The sequence below is a fragment of the Brassica napus genome, chromosome A9 (assembly GCF_020379485.1).
Source record: "Brassica napus cultivar Da-Ae chromosome A9, Da-Ae, whole genome shotgun sequence".
NCBI lineage: Eukaryota > Viridiplantae > Streptophyta > Magnoliopsida > Brassicales > Brassicaceae > Brassica > Brassica napus.
In genome coordinates, this window is record NC_063442.1 from 22,161,412 (window position 1) to 22,178,033 (window position 16,622).

The 16,622-nt window shown below is 40.6% G+C and overlaps 1 non-coding gene across 1 annotated transcript; it reads right to left on the bottom strand.

Annotated features, from left to right (window-relative positions):
- Positions 1–16,091: 16,091 nt before the first annotated feature.
- LOC125578778 lies at positions 16,092–16,247 on the bottom strand. Its single transcript, XR_007316861.1, has one exon. It is a non-coding gene; the product is annotated as a 5.8S ribosomal RNA (ribosomal RNA).
- Between the last annotated feature and the right edge of the window lie 375 nt (positions 16,248–16,622).

Consider the following 16,622-nt stretch of genomic DNA (forward strand, 5'->3'; position numbering starts at 1 on the left):
TTCAAGAAGAAACTCAACAAAGTTCATAACATTTCAGTTCAGTTCTCTCATATCAGTTCGGTTCAAGACAGATTGATACCATGTTCAGCTCGGTTCAAGCTTTAACAATTTAACTCGGTTCATATCAGCTTAGTTCATGCTCAGCTAACTCCGGTTCTAATCAGTTCCCAACAGCTTAACTCGGTTATACTCAGACGACATCAGTTCAAGACAATTTCAGACCATAGACAGCTCGGCTCAGATCAGATCAGAACATACTCAGCTCAATTCAGTTGTAAATAAGATAAAATCAGTTCGGTTTAATTCCCGTAATTCTTATCAGTTCGTCTACTGGTTCTATGAGACTGATTAAATCATAAACCAACCAATACTGAAGAGAAAAAGACCTTAGACAACTGATCCTGACAGGTTAACCAACATACAGCAATTGGTTCTCATAAAAACATGGCTGAATCAAGAAGCTGAAGCTTACCGGTTTTACTCAACTAATTAAACTTGACTGGTTGTCTCTCTTCAAGCTAACCACGAATTAACCTGATCAACACCACAAGAATCCATGGTTGGATTTATTCAGAATTTATCTCCAGTGTAGGCAAACCAACAAAACTTCTCACAGAAACTGATCCACAGCCATCTTACCGATCAAAATCCAAGGCTGAAGAATATAGGTGATTCTAAACTTTTGGACACCAAACCTTCAGCTCTTAACCACACCAGAACACACTGGATAAAGTCACAGGATGGTGAGAAAGGTTTGTCCATGCTCAATTCTCTTCTCTGAATTTTTTTCTGAATTTTTCAACTAGTTTTTCTCACAAATTTTTCTCTCTTCTTTCTCTCTTTCTCTCTGAATTTTTCTCTGGTTTTTCTTGCAGGTTATGAACGTCCAGAGGAGAGAAGATGGTGTTTTATAACATAAGAAGTTGCTTCAGGTGAGGGTTTACTTAAACCAAAGCAAGTTGCTGTCCTTTCCCTCCTTTGAAGAAAGATTATTTTGTTTTTATTAAACAAGCAACCAGCTTGTGACTTTCATGTGACTTTAGTGAAGCAAGCAAGCAGGTAGGTGCAGCTCATGTGACTGATTTACTGAGAAAGAAATAAGAATATCTGGTGAAGGTATTAGACTGGTCGGAATTTAGTTAAGAAACTTAACGACAATTTCGGACAGTTTTCGACTAAAATTTCTCATCCTTTGAATCTCGTCTTGCTTTCAACTAAGCTTGCCTAGCTTAAATAAAATTCGACCAACATTATTAACACTCTACCAGAACTATCAATGAGAGGCCTTTCTACCAGAAGACAGTCCCGTCGAGGTATTAATTCACCTGGTCGACTTTATTTTTAAATCTGATCGACCAACTCCAAACTGGTCGAGCGGAGTTTTTCTCGACCAAAAATTAACTGGCTCGTGAGGGTTATTACATTCTTCCCCCCTTAAAAGAATTCGTCCCCGAATTCTCAAAACATAGCTGTACAGACTTTTACTGAACACTGGAGTCTCTGCAAGAAGTTTAAGATAACCAACTCTGAACTTATCCTCATCTGCCCGTGTCAAAACAACTGATGGTTCCCCAAATACTTGAACTTTTACAAATTTTTCCTTTTCTCCAATCTTCTGAAATGGTGCTCACCTATCCGCAAAGGACCTTTAGGATAGGCTAAATAGGGTTACAAGTTTTCTGGTCTCAGCAGTTCTATCATGCTGTGTCTGATATAAGATTACGCAAAATCGGCTCACCAATAGCATAACTAAAAGAAGTTCCGGTCAACAGATAATCATTTCAACTCTGAACAACTCGGTACATACAAAATAACAGATTTGCGGATTTCCCCAAATTTTCTAAAACAATTCTTTCTTTTCTGAGCAAACACTTTCACGATAACCAATTCTTCATCGCACATAACTTTCATATACTGCGGTCTACATACTTCCTTTGACATCGTTGAATCTCTGAATACCATTACTTCTGAAACCTTTCTATTTGCTTTCCTCCAGTTCAATAACATGGAAATATGGAACGTCAGGTGATGTGCTATACGTGAAGGTAACATCTTCAGTCTGGTCAATGTCAACTTGATTAACCGTGCAACAATCAAACAAGAACATGCACGATCAATCACGCTAACATGATTCAGACCAAGGGTGCCACTCTCAAATACACACACACACACTTATTCCAGGAATGATTTCCCTTACAGTATTCCATACCCTTCTTATCTATCTGAGATACTCTTCAAAAACTTCTGAACGACTCAATCTCACTGAAGTTTCGCATATCCAAGTCTTGTTCTATTACTTTCTGATTTCCTTCTTCTGTCTAGTAACTGAGGAATCAACAAGTCCGCCTATACCAAACTTGATTTACCAACGAAGTACTCTTGTATGATGACTTCACACTTTCTCTGTTAATACATCTTCTGATCTCTTAACAACTTGAGCATTCCCATATGCCTTATGGTTATACCTTTTTCCTTGCACTCTTCAATCTTCCTTGGGATTTACTTCACATCTGCTTAATTTTAGGTTGAATTTGGGTTCCTTCTCCCACATCTCCACTTTATGAACTTGTACATGACACAGTCCTCATACTATTCTTCGAAATTCTCTTCACCCAGTTCCTTCTATGAATTCCTTAGATTCTCATCCTTCAACTGAGTTCCTCAAATACGAATGAATAAGCCATCTTGATTTTCTACTTGCAATCTTGAAGGTTATCTATTCTCTCCAGACTGATATGAGCGAGGCTCCAACACTTAGTAGAATACGACTGCAGGCCAACGGTAACTGGTCTTCTCTCAAAGACTTCCTTCCTCAACAACATCCTAATTGAGCTCGATAACTAGATAGCCAATCTCACTCTAGATAGAAACAAACCGCTCTAATGGAAGTACTAAGGAATGGGGATGGGATACGAAGGCATACCATAACTCTAAATGGCAGCCAGTACTTCCACGAATAAGAACAGTGTACCTGAATTCACTAAAGTGAATCCTTCCTAAAACAATGACACTACCTGAGAACTACATCTATGTGTTGTTCCCGCATCAAACACAATATGGGCGGAAAATTCCGTCCATAGGCAAGGTCTCATACGACACCTTGATCACTCCTTCACTAATTTATTTAATCATTCATAAATTTTCAAAATGCACACAATACGCAATGGGATAAGAAGCAAACCTGTGATTGGACCTTTTCAGAGGTTTTGACGGTCCAGGCAACTATAAAGTGTAGGCTCTACCCAAATAGCCAAACACTTAGTTAGTGACTAATGGTAAGGAAAGCGAACAAGTTTAACAAGCGGTACCCTAGGTATAGGTAAAAATATCGGGTAACTTCATGGGCCATGGTAGGATAACCTCTGTACTCATTACTGGCACCACCGAAGCGCAAATGACGTAAGCGATCGAGGATTTTATATATTTGAACAATCATCAGCTTACTCTCCTTTCTAGCCAAAACAACTCAGGGTCCTCGGTCTTGAACTGATGAAACGTCCAACGAAAATTATCTCCATCGACTTTCTTGATTCATTACTTGAAGCTGACCTTCTATCTGAATAGGTTGATAGTTAAATAATCTGCATGACTTGGTAAACTTCTTCAGTAAAAATGGCTTCTATAGAATTCATGTGATCCTCCACCAACTCCTCATAGCTCTTAAGCTTTATAGTTTGGGTTACTCTGATATTAATGGCTAAGTCACAATAGTACATCTTCATGATCTTTAGCTCATCCTCCAAACCATAATGGATAAATCAGATTAACTTGACTTTGAAATCTTGGCGGAAACATCTCACTGTGCGAACTCCATATCGGTCCCATGTTTTGGGTAGAAAACACTCCATCTTGAACTCTTGAAAGAAATCCGCCTAACTTGGACTAACATTTCCCAAATGATGCTTGACGCTTAATCACCAACTTACTGTATCATTCTTGATGATGTATGGTTCCATATCCTTCTTGCAATCTTGTGAACAATGGGCCATGTTAGTTGTTCTGCTCCTAGTGTTGCATTCGAAATCTTCCTCTATACAAAATCTACATCGAATGGTTTAGTACTTGTCGGTGTTGTCCCAACTTCTTTATCTTGTTCACAAACTTCAAGATGTCTTGTTGCAACGGAATGGTGCTGGTGCGTCCATCGTCTTGTACTACTGCTGAACTATCTCCGCCACCAACGTTAAGCTTGAAACAAGTGCTGAATCAATCAGGCTTGTACGTCTCTGGTTCTGGTACGTTTGGGCTTAAGCTGGATTGAAATGAGCAGCCGAAAGAATAAGTCATATGAAGTCGGATATTCTGAACCGGATCATCACCAACAACGTCAACTTTGACTTCAATAAAACACGGGCCGAAGATGTAATTGATGTGTCAACTCTGTCTCATATATCTTTGAATATCGGTATCCACACTAGAAATTGTAGGAACCGCAGGAAAGCATGATGATACCAACTCCGAGCATGATGGTAGCAAACCCGAGCACGTCGTTAGCTCACCCGAACATGATGGTTATGGATTGAAGCATGACCGGATTGAACCAAAACATGACGATAACAAACCGAATCATGACGGTAGAAAGCTCAATCATGACTGTAGGAATCTCGATCTTGACAGGATCAAAATTGGTAAGTACACTCCACTCCGTCGAGCTTGTCTTGATGCATCTCGTATGAAAGATAACAGTAAGGTAACTACCCATGACTATCTATCCTAAGATGAAGGAACCAGCCAGCACATCCTAATTATCCTTGCGACTCATTTTGACTCGAAAAACGTTTGAAACAAGTCCCATTCAAGCATCGTATAACCATGCTCTGATACCACCTTTGTGACACCCCCGATCTGGTCTAAGTATAAGTTGACTCGACCAGCCGTGCAACAATCAAACAAGAACATGCACAGCCGATCACTCGTAACTGAAACCAAACCGAGAAGCCACAATGTGTACATAAACGACTAACCCGAAGTTCCCGAAATAAATCCAGGTACCTTAGGCCAACCGCCTAAGTACACATATCCTATTAGGTACAACCCGAGGCTTTACAACCTTAAGAGTAATACCCAATAGTTGGTTCGTCCGGACAAGGACTAATATCATTTGGAACCCGTACTTTAAAAACATTCTTTATACACTATATACTTATTCATTTAAAAAAAATCTTACAAAATCTTATAGATTAACCTCGAGGTTTTCGGTCAACAAACCTTATACATAAAGTATATCAAAACGACTGCAAGGATAATAAAACTACCGCTGGCTAATGCCGTTCCTTCCCGTCCTAGAGTAAAGGTCTCCCACCTACTGGTTACCTGCATATCAAATGAGTCATGAGTAACTAGTTTACTCAGTGAGTCTAATCCCACACCCAAACACATATCAATAGTATCCCGAGCAAGCGACACCATTTGAATGCAGTGGAATTATATTCCATAATTAATATAATTATAAGGCCTCTCAATCCATCCATGTGAATCTATCTTAAACATCACCTCCACGATACCCGCCAATCACTCATACTCTTAATATATATATATGCTAAACCCGGAAAACCACCAAGGCTAACCGAGCCTAACGGGGAATAAATATAACCATCATCTCCATCAGATATTCCAAGATAGAACATCCAACGCTGCATGCAGTTATACGGCCTCCAGGGTGCGACCCCATCATCGTGTCTTCATGACCTTGATCCATATCGCAGGACCAATTCACGGTAATGCGGGACTTTCGGGAGAGTGAGTATACAATAAGACTTCACATGATTCACACTTATTAATAGAATACTTATAGATTAGTACTTGAGAACAAGTACTAAGGCTCGGGATAACCTCAAAGAATTATTCTTATTAATTCTTAAGTATTTAAACTAGATAAATACTTCATATATAAATATAGATCAAGGGATAATACTTAATCAATCAACCATAATTACTCCTTAATTAATTCATGATTTATTCTTAATTAATCAATGATTATCCCTTAATTAATTCATGATTAATCCTTAATTAATCAATGATTATCCCTTAATTAATACATGATTAATTCTCAATTAATCAACCATATTCAATATGCAATCATGCATACTCATTTATAATTCATTCATCATCTATCTAGACTCACCTTTAAATCCATGATATTGGCTAAGGAAGACTAGACTCGAGCTCAAGCTAATCACACTTCACTTCTGGATCACTCTCGGTTCAGAACCATCACAAGGATCCGGCTGATCCGAATACTCTCCTTGGCCATCTGAATTCAAAACATAACAGTAGGAACATAAGGTTCACTAGTCTGGTTCAAGAAGAAACTCAACTCAGTTCATAACATTTCAGTTCAGTTCTCTCATATCAGTTCGGTTCAAGACAGATTGATACCATGTTCAGCTCGGTTCAAGCTTTAACAATTTAACTCGGTTCATATCAGCTTAGTTCATGCTCAGCTAACTCCGGTTCTAATCAGTTCCCAACAGCTTAACTCGGTTATACTCAGACGACATCAGTTCAAGACAATTTCAGACCATAGACAGCTCGGCTCAGATCAGATCAGAACATACTCAGCTCAATTCAGTTCTAAACAAGATAAAATCAGTTCGGTTTAATTCCCATAATTCTTATCAGTTCGTCTACTGGTTCTATGAGACTGATTAAATCATAAACCAACCAAGACTGAAGAGAACAAGACCTTAGACAACTGATCCTGACAGGTTAACCAACATACATCAATTGGTTCTCATCAAAACATGGCTAAATCGAGAAGCTGAAGCTTACCGGTTTTACTCAACTAATTAAATTTAACTGGTTGTCTTTCTTCAAAACCTACCACGAATTAACCTGATCAACACCACAAGAATCCATGGTTGGATTTATTCAGAATTTATCTCCAGTGTAGGCAAACCAACAAAACTTCTCACAGAAACTGATCCACAGCCATCTTACCGATCAAAATCAAAGGCTGAAGAATATGGGTGATTCTAAACTCTTGGACACCAAACCTTCAGCTCTTTACCACACCAGAACACACTGGATAAAGTCACAGGATGGTGAGAAAGGTTTGTCCATGCTCAATTCTCTTCTCTGAATTGTTTTCTGAATTTTTCAACTAGTTTTTCTCACAAATTTTTCTCTCTTCTTTCTCTCTTTCTCTCTGAATTTCTCTCTGGTTTTTCTTGCAGGTTATGAACGTCCAGAGGAGAGAAGATGGTGTTTTATAAATTTAAGAAGTTGCTTCAGGTGAGGGTTTACTTAAACCAAAGCAAGTTGCTGTCCTTTCCCTCCTTTGAAGAAAGATTTTTTTGTTTTTAAAAAAAAGCAACCAGCTTGTGACTTTCATGTGACTTTAGTGAAGCAAGCAAGCAGGTAGGTGCAACTCATGTGCCTGATTTACTGAGCAAGCAAGAAGAATAGCTGGTGAAGGTATTAGACTGGTCGGAATTTAGTTAAGAAACTTAACGACAATTTCGGACAGTTTTCGACTAAAATTCCTCATCCTTCGAATCTCGTCTTGCTTTCAACTAAGCTTGCCTAGCTTAAATAAAATTCGACCAACATTATTAACACTCTACCAGAACTATCAAAGAGAGGCCTTTCGACCACAAGACAGTCCCGTCGAGGTATTAATTCACCGGGTCGACTTTATTTTTAAATCTGATCGACCAACTCCAAACTGGTCGAGCGGTGTTTTTCTCGACCAAAAATTAACTGGCTCGTGAGGGTTATTACAGTGGGTGTCCGCCAGCACACACAGGACGTCCGTGGCTGTCTGTGGCTGTCCGTCAGCACACACAGGACGTCTGTGGCTGTCCGTGTGTGTCCGTGTGTGTCCGTCAGCACACATAGGACGTCTGTGTGTGTCCATCAGCACACACAGGACGTCCTTGGCTGTCCGTGTGTGTCTGTCAGCACACACAGGACGTCCGTGGCTGTCCATCAGTACACATATCAGCACGTTGGTCCTTGTACTCAGCACGCTGACCCTTCCCGTGGACTGTTCGGGTGATTTTGGCCCACGTGTGCTGTCTGTTCAGTACACACAGGACGTCCTTGGCTGTCTGTGTGTGTCCGTGTGTGTCCTTCTGTGTCCGTCAGCACACATTGGACGTTCGTGGCTGTCCATCAGTACACATATCAGCACGTTGGTCCTTGGACTCAGCTCGCTGGCCCTTCCCGTGGACTGTTTGGGTGATTTTGGCCCACGTGGGCAGTCTGTTCAGTACACACAGGACGTCCGTGGGTGTCCGTCAGCACACACAGGACATCCGTGGGTGTCCGTCAGCACACACAGGACGTCCGTGGCTGTATGTGTTTGTCCGTGTGTGTCCGTCAGCACACACAGGACGTCCGTGGCTGTCCATCAGTACACATATCAGCACGTTGGTCCTTGGACTCAGCACGCTGACCCTTCCCGCGGACTGTTCGGGTGATTTTGGCCCACGTGGGCTGTCTGTTCAGTACACACATTACGTCTGTGGGTGTGACACCCCCGATCATAGATAACCGGAAATGACACGGTCGATGTTCTCTGATGGTCGACCAGAGGTTCTCGAAATAGATCCGATCGCCTTAGACCAACAACCAAAGAACACAGACGCTCCTATCGGATATTACTCTAGGCTTTTCAACCCGATAAAGCAATATTCGATAGTTAGTTCGTCCCGGACAAGGACTAATATCATATGAGAACTCGTGATTTTTAAACATCTTTTATACATTATTTATTTACTTTAAACATCTTACAAAGTGTTATAGTTTTATTCAATGGCCTATTGCCCAACAACGTTTTAAGTAAATATACATCAAAAGGTACGTTGCAAGGACAACAAAATACTACCGCTGGTTGGCCGTTCCTTCCGTCCAAAAAGTAAAGTGTCTCCCGCCTAAGGGTTACCTGCACACACGAATGAGTCATGAGCAACTAATTTACTCAGTGAATCTAGAATCACAACACAATCAATAATAAACCAAACAGTTATCAAATGCATATACATGATCATGCAAGTACTAGTACTATACTTTAGTATACCAATCATCATTGTGAATTCTTATTTTAAACATCACTTCCTCAACACCCGCCCGTTACCATACTCATATAATACAATATATATATACTAGGCCCGAGAAACCACTAAGGCTAGCCGAGACTAGTGAGTTAGCATCACCAACATTGTCGAATGTCTGGTATGAACAATCCGACACTGCATCCTCATGCAGTACACGGTCTCCAGGGAGCTACCCCATCATCGTGTCTTCATGACCTTGTTCCGTTCGCAGGACCAAGTCATGGTAATGCGGGGGAATATAACAAGACTTCACATGATTTTACTTCCATAATTATTCCAAAGTTAATCCATAATTAATCCTTAATAAATCATAATTAATCCTTAATTAATCCTAGATTAATCCTTAATTAATCTTTAATTAATCCAAGACTAGTACTTACTTAATCATGATTACTCCTTAATTAATCTCAGATTAATTCTCAATTAAACCAAGATTAATTCTCAATTAAACCAAGATTAATCCATAATCAAAACCATGATTATTTCATAATTAAGATTAGTACTTGAGAACAAGTACTATGATTATGATTAACCTCACTTTAACCTTTTGATTAATCATCAAGTGTAAGTGTTTACACTAAGTAAACACCATACACTTCTTAAAGGATTCAAAGACTTTACTATCTAATTGAGATACTACAATTTAAAGTCAATCATGTACTCATTCATGATCTATCTCATCTTCTGTCTAGACTCACCTAAAGAACAGTCTTGAAACTGGCTTGGACAAGACTTGAGTTCCTCTTGAACAAGGCTGAAAGGACAGGATGGGACTAGCAAAGCTCCACACCTTAGCTGATCAAAACAGAGCAAGGTTTGGTTCAGAACATCAACAATCTGACAGTTCGGTTCAGGCTAAACTACTTAAATCAATTCAGTTCAAGCTCGGTTCCTCTCATACCAGATCAGATCAGTTCAGTTATATTCAGTTAACAACAGTTCAGGACAAGATCAGACTGAGTTTAGTTTCGTTTCTCCAATCAATTGATCAAGAGACAAAGCCTATCAATCATCTACAATCAGTACGTTCAATCAAGAAATATTCATTCACTACTCATCAATCATCTATCTAGACTCACCTTTGATTCCATGAGAAAGGTTCGTCCATGCTCAATTCTCTTCTCTGAATTTTTCAACTAGTTTTTCTCACAGATTTTTCTCTCTTCTTTCTCTCTTTCTCTCTGAATTTTTCTCTGGTTTTTCTTGCAGTAACAGGACGTCCAGAGGAGAGAAGAGGGTATTTTATATCATAAGGAGTTGCTTCAGATGAGGGTTTGCTCCCACAAAAGACAAAGCTGAGTTTAGACAGCTGGTGACATGCTTCAGCACACCAAGCATCACAAGCAGCTGAACATTTCCCTTCCATGAAGAAAGATACAAGCAGCTGAAGCAAACAGCTTGTGACCAGCATGTGACTTCTAATGAGTAAGCAGGTAAGCAAGTAGGTGCATGTCATGTGACCTAATTACTGAGGAAGCAAGTAGGCTAGAAGTTGCAAGACATGTGACTGTTCAGAAATAATTTTAAGAGTTTGTCGATATTTTTCGGACTGTTTCGACTAAATATTTTTCATTATTCGAATCTCGTCCTGCTCTGAATAAACTCGCCCAGCATGAATAAAAATCAAAAATAATAATTAACACTCGACCAGAACCATCAAGAGATGGTTTTTTCGATCAAAAGACAGCTCCGTCGAGAGATTAATTCACCGTGTCGATTTTTATTTAAATTCTGATAGATCAATCTTCAAACTGATCTTAAAGAATTTTCTCGACCAAAATTCTATCTGCTCGTGAGGGTTATTACATTCTTCCCCCCTCAAAAGAATTCGTCCCCGAATTCTCATAACATAGATGTACACACTTTACTGAACACTGGATATTCTGCAAAGATTCTAGATATCAGCTCTGAACTTATCTTCACTGCCTATGTTTAAACAACTGATTGTCGGATTCCCAACTCTTACAATCAATCATTTCTTTTCTGAGCAAACACTTTGAAGAAGAAACAAATTAATTACTGCTACACAACTCTTGTCAACTGCGGTCTGGATACTTTTCTAACAATCACGAGTAGCTCTGAAGACTATCACTTCTGAAACTTTTCTAATTGGCTTTCCCTCATAACAACAACATGAAAATGTGGAACATTAGGTGATGTGCCATACGTGAAGGTAACATCTCGACTCTGGTGAATGTTAACGTGATTAACCGTGCAACAATCAAACAAGAACATGCACAATCAATCACGCCAACATGAATCAGATCAAGGGTGCTACTCTCAAATACACACACTCACCCATTCCAAGATTGATTTCCTTTACAGTATTCTATACACTGTTGATCTATCTGAGACCCTCTTCATAATCTTATGAACAACTTAATCTCTCCTATGTTTCCCATTACCAAGTCTGGTTCTATTGCTTTCTGATTTCTTTCTTATGCCCATCAATCGAGGATTCAACCGGTCCGTCTATACCAAGCTTGATTCACCAACTGAATACTCTTGTACCACGACTTCACACTTTATGTATTGATACATCCTCTTATATCTTAAAAACCTTGGCATTCCCATATGCCTTACGATCATACCTATTCCTTAACTCATCAATCTTCTTCGGCGTTCACTTAGCATCTCTTTTCTACTGATCTAGTTTAATCTTCTGGTAAACCTTGAGTTCCTTCTCCCATATCTTTTCTAACTATCCTTGTGTACATAACACTCCTCATATAATCCACTGAAATTATTTTCATTCAGATCCTCCTAAGTTTTCCTTAAGTTCTCATTTCTCAACTGTGTTCCTCAGATTGAAATGAGTAAGCCATCTTGATTTACAACTTGCGATCTTGGAGACTTTGTGCTCTCTCCTGGTATAACAGCCAAATCAATCATTTTGATTCTGCTTCTTGATTTTCGAGTTCCTTCTCAATATTGACACCAACTTCCCCTCTCCTGAAAGGATAAGCAACTGCATTTGCGTTTCTTATGTTTTCTTTGATCAGTGAACACTTGCATTCTTTCTCCATACTGAAATGATAACCTATTCTGAAGAGCAAACAAAACTGTAGCCAATGCTTACTCGTGCATTGAATAATTTTCAGTATGCCTCTTTAGCTCCCCTGATGCATAAACGATTATCCAATAGTCTTGCATCAGCATTCACCTAACTGGTTGACATATTAGGCTCATGGAAGGCTAAGATGTGTGTAGAGACATAGAGACTTCCTTGAACTGGTTGATTACTTCTACAATCATTTTACCTTATTCCAAGGTAACACTTTTCTCAGGTAGTCGGCTCACTGGTTTATGGGTTCCAAATTTTGAACACACTTCTGATGGTAACCGGCCAATCCAAAGAACTTTGAATCTTGATAACAATGATTAGACACGACCATTATTCAATAGCAGCAACCTCTTTTTTAAATCTCCAACAAATCCTTGTTCCAACTTGCTGACTATCGGATCCAACTTCCAATTTCCCAGCAGTAGCATTTACTAAAACTTGATGCATCCATCGAGCGTCTTTGAAAACCGTTTGCACCTTGCAACTGATCTTAACCACTCTAGAAAGTTTATACTTGATAATAGTCATGACAGCTATAGTCGAACATAACCACAAAATCTCGTCCTTCTTCTTTATCACTGACATGGGCATTCTCGAGAAAATATCTAGGTCGAGGGAAACCTTTCTCCAAAAAAAAAATCTTCTAACTTCTACTAGAACTCGGCGAGAACCACTTGGTGAGATCCCTAGGCTATTGCAGCGATTCCAGGTTCCACAAGAATATTGATCAGCTTACTTCTAGATAGCAACAACTCTTCCAATTCCTTAAGCATAACTTCAAATTCTCTAGCTATCTGATTGTTCACTATATTCTGATCCTTGACATATTCTCTTTTCCTAATGATCAAGATAATGGAATACACATCTTCACCTTTTCCCAAAAGGTCTTCAACTCCCAAGACTGATACGAACGATGCTCCAACACTTGGTAGAATACCATTGTAGGCCATTGGCGACTAGTCTTCTTCCAAAAAAATTACCAATTTCATTCTAGATAGAAACATACCGCTCTAACGGAGGTACTATGGAATGGGGAAAGGCATACCAAAAATTTTAACTGGCAGCCAGTAATTCCAAGAATAAGAACGGGTACTTGAATTCACTAAAGTGAATCCTACTTACAACTATGACACTACTCGGGAACTACAACTACGTGTGGTTCCCAAATCAAACACAATATGGATGGAAAATTCCATCCATAGGCAAGGTCTCTTACGACACCTTGATCACAATTCGCAGTTTTTTTTTTGTTTTTTTTTTTAATTTCAATCATTCATAAAATTTTTAAATTGCACACAACACACAGTGGGATAAGAAGCAAACCTGTGATCGGACCTTTCAGGGGTTTTGAAGGTCCAGTCAACTATAAAGTTTAGGCTCTACCCAAATAGCCTAACACTTGGATGTGGACTAACGGTAAGGAAATCGGACAAGTTCAACAAGTGTTATCTTAGGTATATGTAACGTAGATCGGGTAACTTCATGAAGAAGGGTAACCTAAAATCCTAACTCTTCACAAAAACCACCAAAGCGCGAATGATGCAAACGTTCCAGGATTTCCCAAACTTTGACAATCACAACCATTCTGTCTTTGCTAGTCACAACCATAACGGCTCAAGGTCCTTGATCTTGATCTGATGAAATGTACACCCAAAATCATCCCCAACGACTTACTTAACTCACTTCTTGAATCTGGCCTTTGATCTGCAGCGGTTGAAAAATAAACGGTCTGCATGACTTGGTTAACTTCTTCAGAAATAATAGCTTCTTTAACATTCACGTCATACTCTAACATCTCCTCGAAGCTTTGAAACTCCATGGTCTTTTATCTACTCCAAAATTCTTGGCTAAGTTCCCAAAGATTTTCTATATGATCTTTGGCTTATTCTTCAAACCATAATCGATGAACGAAATTCACTCGGCCACATATCTCGATGCTGAAATTGTAGTATATGATTAACTCGACCTGAACCTCTTGGCGGAAACATCCCACTGTACCAGCTCCATAACCTAAATCTTCAATCGGTCCCATACCTTGTGTATAAAATACTACTTCGTGAACTCTTGAAATTTGTGCAAATCGATCTCACCTTTCTGAAGAAAATATTTTTCTCAGAGTGTTGCATCCCAAATCTGCCTGAAGCCATAGTATACCTCGAACGGTTTAGTCCTTCTTCTGTATCTTATGGTCCCAACTTCTTCTTCTTTGCATCATAAGCTTCATGATATTCCGTTGCAAACAGAATGGTACATGTGCTTCTACCGTCTTGTAATAAAGTAGAGCTATCAATTATAAGCTTAAAACAAATGATGAACAATTCAGGATTGTACGATTCTGGTTCATGGTACGGCTCATCATAAATTGGATCAACATAAGCAGAAGGTAGAACAATTGCATCTGAGTGATCATGTGTAGTCGAATCGATCTGAATCGGATCACAAACAACACCCACCTTGACATCGATAACACACAAGTTTGGAGATGTATTCGATGTATCAACTCTGTACCATATATCTCTCTAAAGAATTGGCATCCTCCACTAGAACTCAAAAGAACGGCAGGAAGACATGAGGTTACTGACTCCTAACAGGGCGGTAGTGAACCTGACCATGAGGGTAGCAAACTCGAGCATAATGATAGTAACACCGTTTAGCACAGTCCACCCGTTCAATCTTGTCTCGGTGCTTCTACTATGAAAGATCACGGTTAGGTAACTACCCATGACTATCTATCCTAAAATAAAGGAACAAGCCAGCATATCCTAGTTATCCTTCCGACTCATTTTGACTCGAAAAACATTTGAAACAAGTCCCATTCTAGCATCGTATAACCATGCTCTGATACCACCTTTGTGACACCCCCGATCGTAGATGACCAGAAATGATACGGTCGATGTTCCTCGATGGTCGATCCGAGGTTCTCAGAATACTTCCGATCGCATTAGACCAACAACCAAAGAACACCAACACTCCTATCAGATATCACTCTAGGCTTTTCAACCCGAGAAGCAATACCCGATAGTTAGTTCGTCCGGACAAGGACTAATATCATATGGAACCCGTACTTTAAAAACAAAAAATTCTTTACTCACCCGTTGACTTGCACACATGTCAGACTCCTTGGTCCGTGTTCCAAGACGGGTCGAATGGGGAGCCCACATGCCGACGCCCTGAGCACGCAGATGCCGAGGCACGCCGTGAGGCACATGCTGCAGACCACCATTAAGGCAGCAACGTCTCCGCGGGCGTAACACGTGGTCACCACCTTAATCCGCATTGGTCCACGGCCCGAATCGATCGGCAGACCGGATTGCTCTGTTCTGCATCCGACCGGGACGAATCGCCGGCCCCCATCCGCTTCCCTCCCGACAATTTCAAGTACTCTTTGACTCTCTTTTCAAAGTCCTTTTCATCTTTACCTTGCGGTACTTGTTCGCTATCGGTCCCTCGCCCGTATTTAGCCTTGGATGGAATTTACCATCCGATTGGGGCTGCATTCCCAAACAACCCAACTCGTAGACAGCGCCTCGTGGTGCGACAGGGTCCGGGCACAACGGGGCTCTCACCCTCTCTGGCGCCCCTTTCCAGGGAACTTGGGCCCGGTCCATCGCTGAGGACGCTTCTCCAGACTACAATTCGAACGCCGAAGACGTCCGATTTTCAAGCTGGGCTCTTCCCGGTTCACTTGCCATTACTAAGGGAATCCTTGTTAGTTTCTTTTCCTCCGCTTATTGATATGCTTAAACTCAGCGGGTGATCCCGCCTGACCTGGGGTCACATTGAGGACTTTGGGTCATCAAGAGCTTTTGGACCGGAACGTCTGACTATATGACGAGAATTGAATTCTCTACCGCATGTCAAGACGCTCTTGGCGTCCTTAGCTTGGATTTTGGCCAACCGCATGCGGTAACACACGGGAGATCAGCTTCCGTCCCATATCCTCGAGAGGATGGGGGGACGATGATTTGTGACACCCAGGCAGACGTGCCCTCGGCCATAAGGCTTGGGGCACAACTTGCGTTCAAAGACTCAATGGTTCACGGGATTCTGCAGTTCACACCAAGTATCGCATTTTGCTACGATCTTCATCGATGCGAGATCCGAGATATCCGTTGCCAAGAGTCGTTTTAGACTTTATATTGCAGCACTGCTTCCGAACAAACACCGTCTTCGGGTTGGCGAAAGCAGGCTGTTTAGTTGCATTTTCCTTGACACTTTTCGTGCCGGGGTTTGGTGATATCCGGAAGCTATGCATACGATCCAACCAAAAATGAAGTCTTGGGCATGGATGAACGCATAACCACGGAATCGGCAGGCACATTAAGAAACCGGCCTACCAAGAGTGATGTTTCATCGTTCTCAGGTTGTTCTGTTTCCAGAGTACGATAATGATCCTTCCGCAGGTTCACCAACGGAAACCTTGTTACGACTTCTCCTTCCTCTAAATGATAAGGTTTAGTGGACTTCTCGCGACGTTGCAGACGGCGAACTACCCACGT